Here is a 17,971-nt window from a genome sequence, read left to right on the forward strand (position 1 = left end):
GCTAATTTTTCCTATGTATCTCAGATGAGGTATCTATCCATTCCCTCCAGACTTAGATTGGTCTTCAGTCATGGCTGCCACATATGGGAAAATCTTGACAAACTTCATAAGCCAGCATGAGCAGCTATGGGTTTATGGCCTGGACAGCCAGGATTCCTAGATGTGTGAGAGGAGAAATATTCTTTTCAAACATGACTTCCTTCCCACCTTCCTCTTTCCTAGTCGCCCTAATTCAATTTCTTCCTTCTCCATCTCTTCCTTCTAAAGAATTTTTATATTTTAAATATTTAAATTATACAAGAAATTTAGGCTATTTAAACAAAATAAAAATGAAAACCAAGATCATTTGTTTCTACCACCACAAAAATATCACTGAACGTTTTGGTGTGCCCACCGCCCCCACACACACCCACACCAGTTTTGTTTCACTTTCTATTGCCACTTTTATTGATTGACTTCTTAAAGCTTTGGTGGTTTTCTCTATTTTTGTAAGGTTGAAATCAAATAGTTTTGTTTCATACCTATCTCTGAAAATTCACCTGTAAAAGTTATACTGTTAGTAATTATATGTAGCATTCAGCTAAACCAAGAATATATATTTTGACCTTCTAGACTATAATTAAAGGCAGAAACATTTTTAGTCGTTTTATACCCTCCCGGTTCTTTTCACGTAGACAGTAAAAATTTACCAAGGTAAATTTCAAAATACTTCAAAATACATTTCAAAATATAAAAACCCAGAGACAGTCAAGCAAATTCCTTCCTTACTAATTTTTAATACTATGTAGTATTGGTTAACATACATTAGATCTCTTATGTGCTCAGCTTTGACTAGAAGACTCCATTTCACCCTAAAAGTATTTTATTTTTCTGTAAATTAGAAAACCATCTGAGGGCATTTACACAGCTCCAGGATTTCACAAGTGTCAAAGCAGAACCTGGCATATAGTAGGTGCTTCAATCATGTTTGTCTTTGCAACTCTCTTTGCTACAGACTGTTGCTCCCCTAGGCAAGAATATCGTGATTTTGAAGTGCCTTTAAGATCTGTTCTTGTTACTTAATTACTCAGACTCTCCCTTGACTTTCAGTGTGAAAAAGAAAGTTGATTTTTGAATCTGTGTTTCCAGTGAATGAAAAGATATATAAAACTTGCAGTGCTTTCTAATAAACTCTCACAGCAGAAGAAATAAAGTTTATCTTCTCAAAAAAAAAAAAGATATCCTCCCAACACACACACACACACCATAGAAAGTGTTGTCATATCCTGTGTGTTTACATTTTATTCCTCATGTTGAAATAGCCACTGAAAGTAAATTGTTTCAAATAATGCTTAGCTTTGCAAAACAAAGTTTTCTAGAACTCGTTTTTGAAAATTCATCTAAATGGAAATTAATTTGGTTTTAAAAACAAATTAAAATCATTTTTACTTCAGCATCCTTGTTTGGATTTTCATGACAGTTCTTAGTTTTAGAACAAGACACCTTTATAGATTCTTCCTAAGGATCTATAAATTTATATATAGCTAGTTTCCCTCACATAGATAATGATGATCAGTGATAAATAGATTAGTAGACCAGGCTGGTAATGTCCCTCCCCCCACCCTCAGTCTCATCTTCATGAACTGTTTGTTTTCTGGTTTGTTTAGCTACTGGGTACGCTCTCCATTAAAATATACTGGCGGACAGAAATAACTTTGCTACATCTGACAAAGAGGTAACATGCATTTATTTGATCTGTTAATCCCAAAGCTAACATTTGAGGGAAGCGGGTGTTTAATCAAATCTTCAGTCCGCCCAATAGCCAACCCTGTGCATGCCATCCTTTCTGAGTCATAAAAGTCAGGCTTGCTTTGCAGCTGCTGCGATTTCATGGTACCATAGCATTTTAGAACTGGAAGGGACCTTGGATCATTTGTGACCTGACCTTCCAGCCACTTTAAAACCGCTGCTCAAAACACATTGTGCATGTAACTTTTCTGTTGTTGGACCCTATGCTCTTTAAAAGAAATGAAACATCTGTTCCAGATGCTTTTATGGGGCAGCTTATTAAAGGGTTGTTTGGTGTAGTCCTTTTATGTTCATGAAGTTTCCGAGTCTTTTGACAAGCACTGGTCAAGATGTTACTTTCTGCAGGGAGGACGCTTGGAGGAAAGGAAGAAGGGAAAGAAACCAACCTCATTGAATGCACACTAGATGCCAGGCGACTTACTTACATAGGCTTTTGTGACACTGGCCTTCAAAAATAACTGTTGTTTCCAATTTACAGATAAAGAAGCTAAGACCCAGAGCGTTTAAAACTTACTTGCTCAATGTCTCAGTTAGTGAATAACAAAGCTGAGATTTAAACCCAGGTCTATCGGGCCCCATATCTGGCAATGTTCTGTTTAATACACCAAACTATTTCCCTTGAGTTTTATTCAAATATCTAAATAGAAAAGCACTTCATGCAGCCACATGGCTACATGGGCATGGTAGACACTTTGCCTCAGGTGAACCTTCAAAGCAATTTGTTCAGAAATCCCAGGGAAAGGGATTCATATTTTCTTCTGTTTGGCTGTGGGATCATAATAATAGAATGTGCTTTGTACAATGATTCCTTTATATCGGATAGCAATGCTTACCCCTTTAGAAACTAATGATGCTTGTTGTTGAAGACTCTACTCGCACATTCGAAAAATACAAGGAACAAGGTCAACTGAGGGCATATTGAGTTTACAAAGAGATTTCTGGTGAATGGGCCTTCGAATCAAGTAGGCAGGTTGCTGCCTGGAGGACTTTCAAGCCACCTAAAACACAGAAATAGGTTTTTCCTTGAAATTCAAGATAACTCTGAAATCAGCACCATCCACACAGCCTGGCCATTCCTCAGTTCCAATTTACATGGAAGACAAAAAGAAAGAGTGACATTCTCCCCTCCCCACACCACACCCCAAACTGTTTTTATTTTTTTTAAAGGCAAAATTAATGGAATTCCCCCTTTCTGGACCCAGAATCCAGAAACAAATCATAAATACCTTTGCATTCCCTTGTAGTACTCTGCAAAACTGATGATTATTCACAACTTTGTTTGAATTACATTCCATCTCATTTGTTTTTGACCCATTTCTCCCTCAGATTGACACAACCAATATGACAAGGTTAGGTGTAGAAGGCGGCTTGAAAAATATAAAGACAGTTCAACCCAGATGCTGGAAATACAAAGCTGGTCTCCAAAGTAATATTGAAAATCAAAGGTTAGCAATAAGGTTGATGTCACTGAGTATGGATTTTGTCCCAAGGCAGATAGGCACTTTAATCTCAATATTTCTTTAAGCTTACCACTCTACTGAGATAGAGTCATGCCTCATGGCTCTTGGTACCATAGTTCTTAATAGCAAGGGCTCTGCAATACTTACAAGTGATTGTGCTCTATCAGTGCAAAGGGAGTGTAGCCACCAAGAAAGAGGCTTCTTGTTTAATTATCTTTTTATTCATGGGCACCTCCCTTCTCTGCCCTTCTGAAGTACTTGGCTCTTCGTAGGCTAAACACCCGACTATGTGTTCATCCCAAACCCTCATCTATTATTTTCCCATTTTCTTGGGCCACTCCTTCCTTTGCCCACATGTCGGCTTCAGTTCTCATCATGTCCCAGAAAGATGAACGTCTGCCCTTTCCACCCAGTGAGAGGCTGCATTAAACACGGGGTGGTTACTACTTCTGGAATTCTGTGCTGTCTCTGAAGGGGTTACCTGCTTTTACTTAGGTGGGCAACTTACTGTTGTTAGGATTATTTACCCTACTTTTCTTTCATCCTTTCTATCGCTTTCTCAATATACCCAGTCAAAGTCAGATCATGTTATTAAAGAATCTGAGACGTGTAGCTGGTAAGCAGCAATTTATTTTTCTCACCTTTTCAAAGTGTGTCTTGTGGATGATTCTCACTCAGTGACCCAAATAATAAGTGTTCCTGTTATGCAATGGATGAAACAAGCAGAGAAGATTCTTCCTCAGGTAAACCTTAGAGCTCACACAGAAGCAGACATGGTTTTAATCGGGCATAGTCAGCTTATGTTTCTATTTAACTAGAAATGATGAAGTAGAGAAATTCAGGGGAAACTGGAGAGGATGCCAGATAAGAAAAACCATTAATTAGGGGAAAGGAGAGAATTTCTTTCCAAACATGCTTGTTAAACCATTTGACTCTAAAATGGAAACATAACACTAGAACATGGAAATATTCACATTTGTGGTTTTATTAACATATTTAGATTTTTCAAACACTAGGCTATTTTTTGAAAGTTCGTGACTCAGCAAAATAGGGATGCATCTGACCAACCACTTTTTCCTCCTCCAATTTAAACCCATTTGTATTCTGAGAGAAATTTAATCTGTACATTTATGATTCATGTGTGCTTAACTTGTCAAAATGTTAAGAGCTGTTTGAAATAAAAGAAGCTTTTGGATTCCAATGCTTATATAATTTTTACCCTTAGAATTGAAAAACTGTGCTTTTGCAGAGAGTCAACAATCTGATACTCTATAGGCATATGCATCAGATATGAGAAATTGCGGGGCTAAAGTAAATCATAGGTATATTGCCATTACTTTGAATTTCCATATGCGTACATATATAATACAAGTAAGTCTTAAGCTTAACTTTAAGCAAATGATATACTTTAAATAATAACTTATTTTAATAATTATTCCTTTCTTTGCAAGGTCACTAGGCAATGTTGTTCAAGTTGTATACTGCACAATTCTGGTAAGCACCTGCCTCAAAAACAATATAATCTTCATAGCAATTCTGTTTTTCTGTATTCTCAAATCTTGTTTTTCTTTTCTTAATTCAAGATTCAGGCAAGAACATTATCTGGGAACATCACTGAGCTACAATATCTTTATTAACTAGACCAAATATTCGATCTTGACTTGCCAAATTTGCAAGGACTTGCAGAGACTTCATGCATATTAAGATAGTTAGTGCCTGGTATATTTATATATTTATATATATATATTATAATCAGGCTTTGGGTTTAACTCTATATTGAGTTAATTATGTCTAGAGGTATATCTTTGGAAAAGTTCCTTTACTCCTTGGAACATTTGTATCTTCAGAAGAAAACCTGGGATAACTCTACGTACCTCAGAGAATGCCAGTAGTGTAGAGCTAACCAATATACCATGGTAGGGCCAACTTGAAAGTTCAGAGTGAATTGTCCACAGAGTAAATCAATAGGAGTGGGGGAGTCTGTGTTTAGAACTGTCAGGCAGAAGGGAAGAGCAGGTTGGAAGCTTTTGGGAAACAACCAATTGGTAGAACAAACTGTAGTGATCAATGATGAACTAGAAACTAAGGGCAGGTCAGAAGAAAGAGGTTAATAATCGTTCCAGCTACTAGTGGGTGAAATGGGAGCTGTGAACGTGAGGGCAAACAGAGTTCTCCTTTTACACGAGACCCAGCTCTCGCTGTTGGGCAATGTCCAACTCTTAAAAGGGATGAACTGGGGCAGACAATTTTAAGAGTTACCCAGCACCGTACCTGAACCTAATATGAGATCAACAGATGTAAGTTCCCTTCAGCCCTTCCTAGGACATGGATTCACTTCGTCACGGCAAAGAAAGCATCATGGAGTACCTAACTCACATACTCCCACTTACCAAATATGGTGGATATTTGTTGTTGTTGTTTTATTTTCCCACCATTCTTTCATGTTTGGAATCTGCCTTTCCCTATTTTATGCAACTTTAGAGAGGCTCACTATCTTGGGTTTCCGCATCACCAACCATAGGGGAAGACACATGATGCAAGTTGATCAGAGTCTAACAACAGGCCCATAACAAATAGAACCAGACTATTTTTTTAGGAATTAATTGTATGCTGAGAGAAAAAGGACCTCTTATCTGAGATTACATGCTAAAATAGAACCAGACTATTTTTTTAGGAATTAATTGTATGCTGAGAGAAAAAGGACCTCTTATCTGAGATTACATGCTAAAATGCCCATCTAAACCAGAAGTTGTTGGGAAACAAAACAAAGGGAAAATCAGACTTAATAGATTTTAAAAAGAGACATATATCACCTAGATCCTACCATGCCTGAAGCCTTAGCCTTTTCATTTACATAAGACAATTCGTAGCCAAGATGGCGGGATAGCAAGAAAGGTTTTGTGTGTCTCGCATCCATGAAACAGAGCCAGACCAACACTAAACCATCCTGCACATCTAGAAAACTGATCTGAGGATTACTACAACAATCTGCACAACCTGAACCACAGAATTCAGCAGGAATTCACCCCAAAAGAAAGAGCACAAAGAAATGACAGCCAGGGATTTAACCAACACAGATACAAGCAAGATGTCTGAACCAGAATTTAGAATCACGATAATAAGAATACTAGCTGGAGTTGAAAATAAACTAGAATCACTTTCTGTAGAGATAAAAGAAGTAAAAACTAGTCATAATGAAATAAAAAATTCTATAACTGAGCTCAATCATGGATGGATGCCACGGCAGCAAGGATGGATGAGACAGAACAGAACCAGCGATATAGAGAACAAACTTATGGAGAATAATGAAGCAGAAAAAAAGGGAGATTAAGGCAAAAGAGCATGATTTGAGAATTAGAGAACTCAGTGATTCATTAAAAAGGAACAACATCAGAATCATAGGGGTCCCAAAAGAGGAAGAGAGAGAAATAGGGGTAGAATGGTTATGTGAGCAAATCATAGCGGAAAACTTTCCTAGCCTGGGGAAAGACACAGACATCTAAATCCAGGGAGCATATCATAGTCAAATTCACAAAATACTCAGGCAAGGAGAGAATCATGAAAGCAGCAAGGGAAAAATAGTCCCTAACCTAAAAGGGAAGACAGATCAGATTTGCAGCAGACCTATCCACAGAAACTTGGCAGGCCAGAAAGGAGTGGCAGGATATATTCAATGTGCTGAATCAGAAAAATATGCAGCCAAGAATTCTTTATCTAGCAAGGCTGTCATTCAAAATAGAAGGAGAGATAAAAAGTTTCCCAAACAAAAATTAAAGGAGTTTGTGACCACTAAAGCAGCCCTGCAAGAAATTTTAAGGGGGACTGTCTGAGGGGAGAAAAGATGAAAATATAAATAAATATAAATAAACAAACAAAGACCAAAAGCAACAAAGATTAGAAAGGACCAGAGAACACCACCAGAAACTCCAACTCTACAAGCATCATAATGGCAATAAATTCATATCTTTCAGCACTCACTCTAAATGTCAATGGACTCAATGCTCCAATCAAAAGACATAGAGTAACAGAATGGATAAGAAAACAAGATCCATCTATATGCCATTTACAAGAGACTCACTTTAGACCTAAAGACACCTTCAGATTGAAAGTAAGGGGATGGAGAACCTCTATCATGCTAATGGCCAACAAAAGAAAGCTGGAGTAGCCATACTTATATCAGGCAATCTAGACTTTAAAATAAAGACTGTATCAAGAGATACAGTAGGGCATTATATCAAAATCAAGGGGTCTATCCACCAAAAAGACCTAACAATTGTAAACATTTATGTGCCAAATGTGGAAGCAACCAAATATATAAATCAATTAATCACAAACATAAAGAAACTCATTGATAGTAATACCATAATAGCAGGAGACTTCAACACCCCACTCACAGCAATGGACAGATCATCTAAACAGAAAGTCAACAAGGAAACAATGGCTTTGAATGACACACTGGACCAGATGGACTTAACAGATATATTCAGAACATTTCATCCTAAAGCAGCAGAATATACATTCTCCTCCAGTGCACATGGAACGTTCTGCAGAATAGACCACATACTGATACACAAGTCAGCCCTCAGCAAGTACAAAAAGATCAAGATCATACCGTGCATATTTTCAGACCACAATGCTACAAAACTCGAAATCAACCACAAGAAAAAATTTGGAAAGGTAACATATACTTGGAGACTGAATAACATCCTACTAAAGAATGAATGGCCTAACCAAGAAGTTAAAGAGGAAATTAAAAATTATATGGAAGTCAACAAAAATGATAACACCACAACCCAAAACCTCTGGGACGCAGCAAAGGTGGTCATAAGAGGAAAGTATATAGCAATCCAGGCCTTCCTAAAGAAGGAAGAAAGATCTCAGATACACAACATAACCTTATGCCTTAAAGAGCTGGAAAAAGAACAGCAAATAAAACCCCAAAACGGGCAGAAGACAGGAAATAATAAAGATTAGAGCAGAAATTAATGCTATTGAAACTAAAAGAAAACAAACAGAATAGATCAATGAAACGAGAAGCTGATTCTTTGAAAGAATTAACAAAATTGATAAACCACTAGCCAGTTTGATCAAAAAGAAAAAGGAAAGGACCCAAATAAATAAAATCAAGAATGAAAGAGAGATCACAACCAACACAGCAGAAATAAAAGCAATAATAAGAGAATATTATGAGCAGTTATATGCCAATAAAATGGGCAATCTGGAAAAAAATGGACAAATTCCTAGAAACATATACACTACCAAAACTGAAACAGGAAGAAATACAAAGTTTGAACAGACCCATAACCAGTAAGGAAATCGAATTAGTAATCAAAAATCTGCCAGAAAAACAAGAGTCCAGGGCCAGATGGCTTTCCAGGGGAATTCTACCAAACATTTAAGGAAGAGGTAACACCTATTCTCTTGAAGCTGTTCCAAAAAATAGAAATGGAAGGAAAACTTCCAAACTCTTTCTATGAAGCCAGCATTACCTTGATTCCAAAACCAGACAGAGACCCCACTAAAAAAGGAGAACTATAGACCAATTTCCCTGATGAACATGGGTTCAAAAATCCTCAACAAGATATTAGCCAACCAGATCCAACAATACATTAAAAAAATTATTCACTACAACCAAGCGGCATTTATACCTGGGATGCAGGGCTGGTTCAATATCCGCAAAACAGTTAATGTGATTCATCACATCAATAAAAGAAAGGATAAGAACCATATGATCCTCTCAATAGATGCAGAGAAAGCATTTGACAAAATATAGCATCCTTTCTTGATAAAAACCCTCAAGAAAGTAGGGATAGAAGGAGCATACCTCAAGACCATAAAAGCCATATATGAATGACCCAACGCTAATATCATCCTCAATGGGGAAAAACTGAGAGCTTTCCCCGTAAGGTCAGGAACAAGACAGGGATGTCCACTCTCACCACTGTTATTCAACATAGTATTGGAAGTCTTAGCCTCTGCAATCAGACAACACAAAGAAATAAAAGGCATCCAAATCGGCCAGGAGGAGGTCAAACTTTCACTCTTCGCAGATGACATGATACTCTATACAGAAAACCCAAAAGATTCCACCCAAAAACTGCTAGAATTGATTCATGAATTCAGCAAAGTTGCAGGATACAAAATCAATGCACAGAAATCGGTTGCATTCCTATACACCAACAATGAAGTGACAGAAAGAGAAATCAAGGAATCAATCCCATTTACAGTTGCACCAAAAACCATAAAATACCTAGGAATAAATCTAACCAAAGAGGTGAAAAATCTATACACTGAAAACTATAGAAAGTTTATGAAAGAAATTGAAGAAGACACAAAAAAATGGAAAAAAATTCCATGCTCCTGGATAGGAAGAACAAATATTGTTAAAATGTCAATACTACCCAAAGCAATCTACATATTCCATGTAATCCCTATCAAAGTAACACCAGCATTCTTCACAGAGCTAGAACAAATAATCCAAAAATTTGTGTAGAACCAGAAAATAACCCAAATAGCCAAAGCGATCTTGAAAAAGAAAACCAAAGCAGGAGGCATCACAATCCCAGACTTCAAGCTATACTACAAAGCTGTAATCATCAAGACAGTATGGTACTGGCACAAGAACAGACACTCAGATCAATGGAACAGAATAGAGAACCCAGAAATGGCCACAAACGTATGGCCAACTAATCTTTGACAAAGCAGGAAAGAATATCCAATGGAATAAAGACAATCTCTTCAGCAAGTGGTGCTAGGAAAACTGGACAGCGACATGCAGAAGAATGAACCTGGACCACTTTCTTACACCATACACAAAAATAAATTCAAAATGGATGAAAGACCTCAATGTAAGACAGGAAGCCATCAAAATCCTTGAGGAGAAAGCAGGCAAAAACCTCTTTGATCTTGGCCACAGCAACTTCTTACTCAACACGTCTCCAGAGGCAAGGGAAACAAAAGCAAAAATGAACTACTGGGACCTCATCAAAATTAAAAGCTTCTGCACAATGAAGGAAACAATCAGCAAAACTAAAAGGCAACCGACAGAATGGGAGAAGATATTTGTATACGACATATCAGATAAAGGGTTAGTATCTAGAATCTATAAAGAACTTCTCAAACAACACCCAAAAAACAAATAATCCAGTGAAAAATGGGCAAAAGACATGAATAGACACTTCTCCAAAGAAGACATCCAGATGGCCAACCGACACATGAAAAAATGCTCCACATCACTCATCATCAGGGACATACAAATCAAAACCACAATGAGATACCACCTTATACCTGTCAGAATGGCTAACATTAATAACTCAGGCAACAACAGATGTTGGCAAGGATGCAGAGAAAGAGGATCTCTTTTGCCTTGTTGGTGGGAATGCAGACTGGTGCAGCCACTCTGGAAAACAGTATGGAGGTTTCTCAAAAAACTAAAAATAGAACTACCCTACGGCCCAGAAATTGCACTACTAGGTATTTATCCACGGGATACAGGTGTGCTGTTTCGAAGGGACACATGCACCCTCATGTTTATAGCAGCACCATCAACAATAGCCAAAGTATGGAAAGAGCCCAAATGTCCATCAATGGATGAATGGATAAAGAAAATGTAGTGTGTATATATATATATATATATATATATATATATATATATATATATATATGTATATATATGTATGTATATGTATGTATAAATATACATATATATTGTATATATATATGTATATGTATGTATATATATATACAATATATATGTATATACACACACACACACACACACACACACACACACACACACACACACACACAATGGAGTGTTACTCGGCAACCAAAAAGAATGAAATCTTACCATTTGCAACTACGTGGATGGAACTAGAGGGTATTATGCTAAGTGAAATTAGTCAGAGAATGACAAATGTCATATGACTTCACTCATAGAAGGACTTTAAGAGACAAAACAGATGAACATAAGGGAAGGGAAGCAAAAATAATATAAAAACAGGGACAGGGACAGAGACAAAACAGAAGAGACTCAATATGGAGAACAAACAGAGGGTTACTGGAGGGGTTGTGGGAGGGGGGATGGACTAAATTGGTAAGGGGCACTAAGGAATCTACTCCTGAAATCATTGTTACACCATATGCTAACTGATTTGGATGTAAATTTTAAAAAAAAGACAATTCGTTCTTCTCTTTTACTGAAATTGATTTGAATGGAATTTCCATCCCTTACAACCAATAGACCTGACCGACAACTTTGTTGGGTTTATACTCGGGGACTGAACTTTGACATAGAATATATTAGAAAACATATCATACTCCCTCTTTTTCTTATAAAATTTTAATCTATTCATAAAAATTAAAATAATTAAAATTAAGTCGGATATTTCTGTGCTTGTGCCATTATTCTAGTTATTGGGATAATTTCCAGGTGTCCCTCATATGATAATCCTGTCCTGGTGGGAAAATGAGGCACTGGCAGAATGGTGAGGGCTCTTTCATCCAGTGAGAATACCGTCGTTAATGTAGGCCTAGGCACTATTTGTTCCCAGAGTCTCCCCAAGGCAATCCAGGGGCCATGCAGAGCTGAGAGTCAATCTTGCAACAGGGCAGCAGGGCCTCCCATATTCAATGAGCAAGGTAAGGGTCCAAATGATTTAACACAAAAGGAGGCAAAGGCCTATATCTAGAGCCTGGGCATGGAGTCAGGAATCTGTGAAACCAAATTGGGGAGGTGGGAAGAACCAGCAGATTCTATAGGTAGAGCAAAGGAGAGGCCTGTGAGAAAGTCACATCACTGCTGGATCTATATGATTTCCAAGGTACTACATTGAATAAGGATATGGAGTTGAAAGGCCAGGGCAGGAACAAATATCCACAAGCTTTCTGTGGCCAACTAGACTGTAATTGCTGTTTACCCACACAGATAGAACAAAGAGTTACAGGGAGTAAACAGTCCTCCATTTACTGATTTATTTATTAACACATCATTTTCATTATCATCAATCATGGAGAATTTGCCGTGTACATAGTGTACTACTAGTGATGTAGATGGAGAAAAACCACAGGAGATGGTCTTTGCCCCCTAGCAGCCAGGGCCTAGTTCGGGCTATCTAGATGTGTGTAGAGATAACTAGCATATAACACAGCTTGTGGTGGTTACATATCACCCCAAAGGTTTGGACAGTGAAGTTGTGAAATTTTTAGCAAGGCAGACATTCTTGTGTGATCAGAAGAGCCTTCTTAGAAATGGGGGAATAAAGCTTGGTGGGTAGTCATTATGGCAAAGGGAGCCATGTGGGTTTGGAAAGCAGACTGCGCTCTACTGCTAATTAGGTATGAGGCTTTGGGCAAGGTCTTAGTTTCTCATCTCATTTTTCCTCCTTTGCAAATGGAGAATAATACTGCAAATACCCAGGGTTAAGGGCAAGATGAAATAAGGTAAGTAGTGCTGGGCTCCAAAAGCCTCAAAGCGGCCCCCACATGCCTGGAGTAGCTGAGGAGGAACAAAATGAACAGGAGAAACAAGAGACCTTGGGCCTAGCAGTAAGGGACAATAGAACGTCTAGTTGGGTGGGAGGGTCAACAACATTTCCCATTTCACCTTTTTTTTTAAAAAAAATTCTGGTAGGACTTATGTGGCACTGAGGCCCATAGCACACACCCTTCACCATCTTGTAATAGACCTATGCTGGCAATATAACAGCAATCATCCCTGAAGAATTTAGATATCACTGCAAGGACAATGTGGGCAGAAACTCTGAATTAACTGAGAATTAGTCCCCGGCATCAGGCAAGGGCTCAAAATAGTAAGGAAGGTATTTTAGAATGTGTAGAAGGTTATATTGTTTGGACAATGGAGCTTATGAGTTATAATTTACACCAACTAATCATGTCAAACACTCACAGGCAATCAACAAGTATTTGTTCTCTTCCTCCCCTTTTCCCATTCCCCAACATTTTAAAGAATGAATAGGACTCTGAATAGAATCTGTGAAAGTAGAGTTATCAGGTGCAGATGCCTTTTACAGATCTGCCTTTGTGTCCATAAAAATAATTCAAAGCACATGTTTCTCGTGATGACAGGAAAGTCATTTTACTGCCACATAGAAAGGACATCACATTTAAAAAATCATTTATATATATCCCCATCTATGGCTTCTCATCCTGGAGAAGTTGACAAAATTGTGACTCATCTGTGACCAATTTTTGGAAGGTGTGGAAATGGAAGCCAGTGTCCACTTATCCACAAGTAGAGTGTGTGTACTCCAGGGAAGAGGAAATGTCTTTCTCTGGTGACATTTAAGAAAATGGCAGGGACGGCTATCATTCAGTGTGGGTTGGCTACAGAGCCGCCCCAAGGCAGTATCACTGTTGATGAAAGCAGGGACAGAGACAGCTAGCTCCCAGGGCTCAAAGAAATAGGTCAGGGCTGACAGCAGCAGCTGGTTAGCTCTGCCTTTCCCACACCCCCTCCCCCAGTGCCCTTCTGGTTCCCCAACCTTCACTCTGGTCCCCTTGGACAGCAACACTGTCTCCTCTCTCTTCCTTTGACTTCCTCAGTCCCTTGCTCAAGTTCACAGGAACACAGATCTAAAATGCCTCCCCACCTAGAAAAACTAAGAAACCTTTCCAGGCTGATGGATAGTGAGAACATTAAAAGTCTTTCTCCTGACTTTCCCAAACTTAAATTTCTTTTAACTCTAGATGCTGAAATTTTGCATTAGACCATAGGCAATATGAAGTCTGCATTGGTTTCTTGAGCTTCATTTAAGTAGGCAGGTATGAAATGTTATTGTAATTCTGAAGATGTTTTAACTACTTATTTATCCAGCATCACCACAAATGAAATGTCTGTCTGTTGATTTTATGGATAATTGATCTCTACCCTATAAGCATGAACACTTCTTTTTCATCTAAAATGTATTCCATAATTCATTATAATTCTATAATTCACTTAATAAATACTCCCTAGTAAGAATTATAACCATACTTCTTGGTTAGTCAGGGTCATTGAGGTGGACCTCAGTGGCTGAGTTTTGCTGAACTAATTTTGTATAATAGAGGAAGGCTAGACCATAAGTGCCCACATAATGTCCTTAGACCTTTGCACGGGTCTAATCTGTGAGGCATCTTTCTGTCACATCCTATGCAACAGAATCTCACAGGGTCACTGCTTGGCCAGGTCAATACCAGGGTGCCCTGCTGATAATAATAAACCATGATCCACTCCTGGGGAATCGTAGAACAGCAAAATTGGAGCAAAGCAGCCTAACTAGTTGAGGAATGGAGGAAGCTCTTGGGAAGAGGTAAGAAGAACATGCTTGAAGTTTGGAAAGTCATTGTTTGCAATCTGCTTGATTGATCAGTTTTTACCGGCCTTTTCACATACAAGGTCACTTTTGCTCTGGGGGCTTCTTAAAAAGGGCGTTATGATTTTGGACACTGACATTGACATTATCTTTGTCCTCATCCCAAGCTACTGATTTGCAGTATTGGGCCCTCCTGGGTCTCCCCCAATTCTCACTACTTCCAACCTAATGTCAACGGTTTTGGAGAAAGAGTGAAGGGTGCTAGAAAAGCTCTCACACCACCCCTCCCCCAGCCTGCCACACACACCTCAGCTTGTTCACTGTTGCCCTGAGTTGGCCTGCCCTTCTAACTCAGTGTGCCAGAGGCTGGCTGGCTGGACACTTCTGTCCTCTCATATCCAAAGGCACCTGGTCTTCACAGACTTCCCCCTCACTGCACCAAAGAATATTGCACTTGGGGACACCTAGGTGGCTCAGTAAACTGAGCATCTGACTTTGGCTCAGGTCATCATCTCACATCAGGCTCTCTGCTATTAGCACAGAGCCTGCTTTGGATCCTCTGTCCCCTTCTCTCTGCCCCTCTCCCGCTTGCATGCTTTCTCTCTCTTTCTCTCCCTCAAAAATAAACAAACATTTTTTTAAAAAAGAATATTGCTCTTTGGTTTTCAAGTTTTTATTTAAATTCCAGTTAATTAACATAGAGTGTAATATTAGTTCGAGGTGTATAACGTAGTGGTTCCACACCTCCATACAGCACCCCTTGCTCATCACAAAGAGTGTTTTTTTAACATGCAAATATGATCATGTAACTCGCCTTCAGCAGCTTTTTACTGTCCTTACAATCAAGTTCAAAGTGCTCTCAACAGACCCCAAGCAAACTGCTGGCTCTCATCTTGAGCCTCCTCTCCCCTCAACCCTTCTCACGCTCAGAGCTCACCAGTCGGGGGGTCCCCAGTTCAGCCCTGCCCTCTTCTGACTCAGGGCCCTGTCACCCACAGCCCTTGTACCTGTTCATGTAGCACCTTCCTTGATGTAACAAGACAGAACAAAAATAAAACACTCATCCTTCAGAGCCCAGCTTAAGTGTCAGATCATCGGAGAAACCTTTATTGATGCCCCCAGGAAAGACTAAGTCCCCTTCCAGTAGCTACCCAGGCACTCGCCGGCCTCAATATCCAACTCTCTTGCAATCACTCATTCAATATTAATCTTTTCTCACTAAATTTTACTCCATGGGGACAGTGACAGGGGCAGATGCAGGTGTTGTGGCCTCTGAGCTCCTACAGTGGGGGAGGGGACTTACTCTTTATTAGAACAATACTGAAATACCTTACTTTGCAGATTTTACAAAAAAACATATGCTTGATCACGTGAGCCCTTTTCCAAAGCCTCTCCTAGGGCCTGAAAAGGGCCATTCTCGTGAGGGGGCCTGAAGCCTAAGCGGCTTTAGCTTCATGGTGACTTTGTTCTGGGCAAGGATTATATCACGGCTTTGTTCCTGGCGCCTGACACAACTTTATTTGGGTGACTACTGTTTATTAGTTTTCCAATCACTGAATGAGGAAAAATTAGAAAACCTGCATTTTCAAATATTAAGCCAGTATATATTTGCTGGTAGAAACATGCAGACCTACTATGAATCAAAGAAGTAAGTGGCTCTCTGAGGGTTGAGCAGATCTTGGGTGAAAAGAAGACATCTGCCCCTTTCTCTCTCATGAGGGAAGCCTCCTGAATAGGGCCCTCAGAGAAGTGGGCTGTGGTGGCCACACCAGTTTCAGGCTGTTTCTGATCTTTAGCCCTGACTCCATAGGAAGAAATCTGAATCTCTAATCATGACACTCTTAACCAGGGATCCTTGATGAACCACGTTGCTTGTAGAACTGGGAATATTTCTTTCCATGTTCATGTCTCTGGCTTTCATCAAATTCTCAGAGTGTAGGAGACCTCCCAAAACACAAACTGTTCTTGCAGATTAGTCCGGAAGGTATGAAATCAACAGAAATATCATAACAGCTCAGACAGCTCAGGGGGTCAAATCCCAGCCTGACTTCCTAGAAGAGGGTCTTCACAATTTATTCAACCTCTACGAGTTTACTCAATTGTATCATGGAGCTACTAGTGATTACTCACAAGGGGACCATACACATATATATGTGTATATACTGATGTGTTGTCTGGCCCTGTTCCTGTCTCATAGTGCACACTCAATAAATATTTGTTCTCTTCCCTTCTAAATAAATAGTTTTTCATTGTTTAGCATAATCCCTGTACTGGAGGTAAAGATATTTAAGAATGATTTCTTTATTAACCTATCTATTCACAACCTTATTCAATACCTATTGTGTACCAGACACAGTGCTAAGCACTGGGAAGGGGTAGGGTGGGAATCAAAGACCAATAAAATTATTAGGAGTGAAGGCAAACCAAATAGACTAAAACAAAAATCAAGAAGTAGTTTTGAAAATCTCCTACTTCATGATGATTATGTGTTCTCTCTTGGAGATGAGCCTCTTTGGCTATCTACATTATTCCAAAATATCTGGATAAAAATGCAAAAATGTAGTCATTCATGAGGCTTCTTATGCAGAAGATAGCAATCATCCAGATGTTTCCAAATATTCATGTGTCCACTGTTATCTAGACAACCATTTTGGAGTACTGAAATTTTCATTCTCAATGAGATGGCGTTGCTTTGGGTACACACAGCTTTGTCGGTTTTGTGTTACAAACCAACAAATATCCTGTCTCTGACATGGGCCAAGTACAACTGGTGCTTGCAAAGTAAAATGAAAAAAAAAAAAAAGTAATGAGACATTGTGAAAATAAGTGGGTCTTAAAGCCAACATGAAATTATTCAGAACTAGTCTCCTAGTCCTTCTCTCCTCACTCCCCATCTCTCTCACATACACACACATTAACCCTACTTCATCTCCTTCTACTCCCCCTCATGCCTCCCCCAGCCAGCTCCTCCATCATTCCCAGATCAGTAAGGCTTGAAGTGCTGACCAGTGTCCCCTTGCCCTCCTACACACACCTAGCGGGGCCAAATAAAACACAAGATTCCCAGTTAAATCTGAATTTCAGATATACAACAAGTAAATATTTAGTGTAAGTATGTCCAGATGTTGCATGGGACATACTTATGCTAAAATTATTCTTTGTTTACCTGAAATTCTAATGTAACAGGACATCTTGCATTTTTATTTGTTAAATATGGCAATTCCATTCCATCTCTTCCTAGAGTTTTGTCCTGTGCCCAAGTTACTTCCACTCGTACTCGTTTGGGCCTCGGGTCTCATTTCCATTTCTACACTGGCACATTCCAGTTCTCCGGTTGGTGCTTCTTCTCTGGAGTCCACTCAAAATCCCTGCTCTCCCAAGTCCTGCCTCCAGGAACACCACCAGCTGGGA

Source organism: Panthera onca, chromosome C2, assembly GCF_046562875.1.
Source record: "Panthera onca isolate mPanOnc1 chromosome C2, mPanOnc1 haplotype 2, whole genome shotgun sequence".
NCBI lineage: Eukaryota > Metazoa > Chordata > Mammalia > Carnivora > Felidae > Panthera > Panthera onca.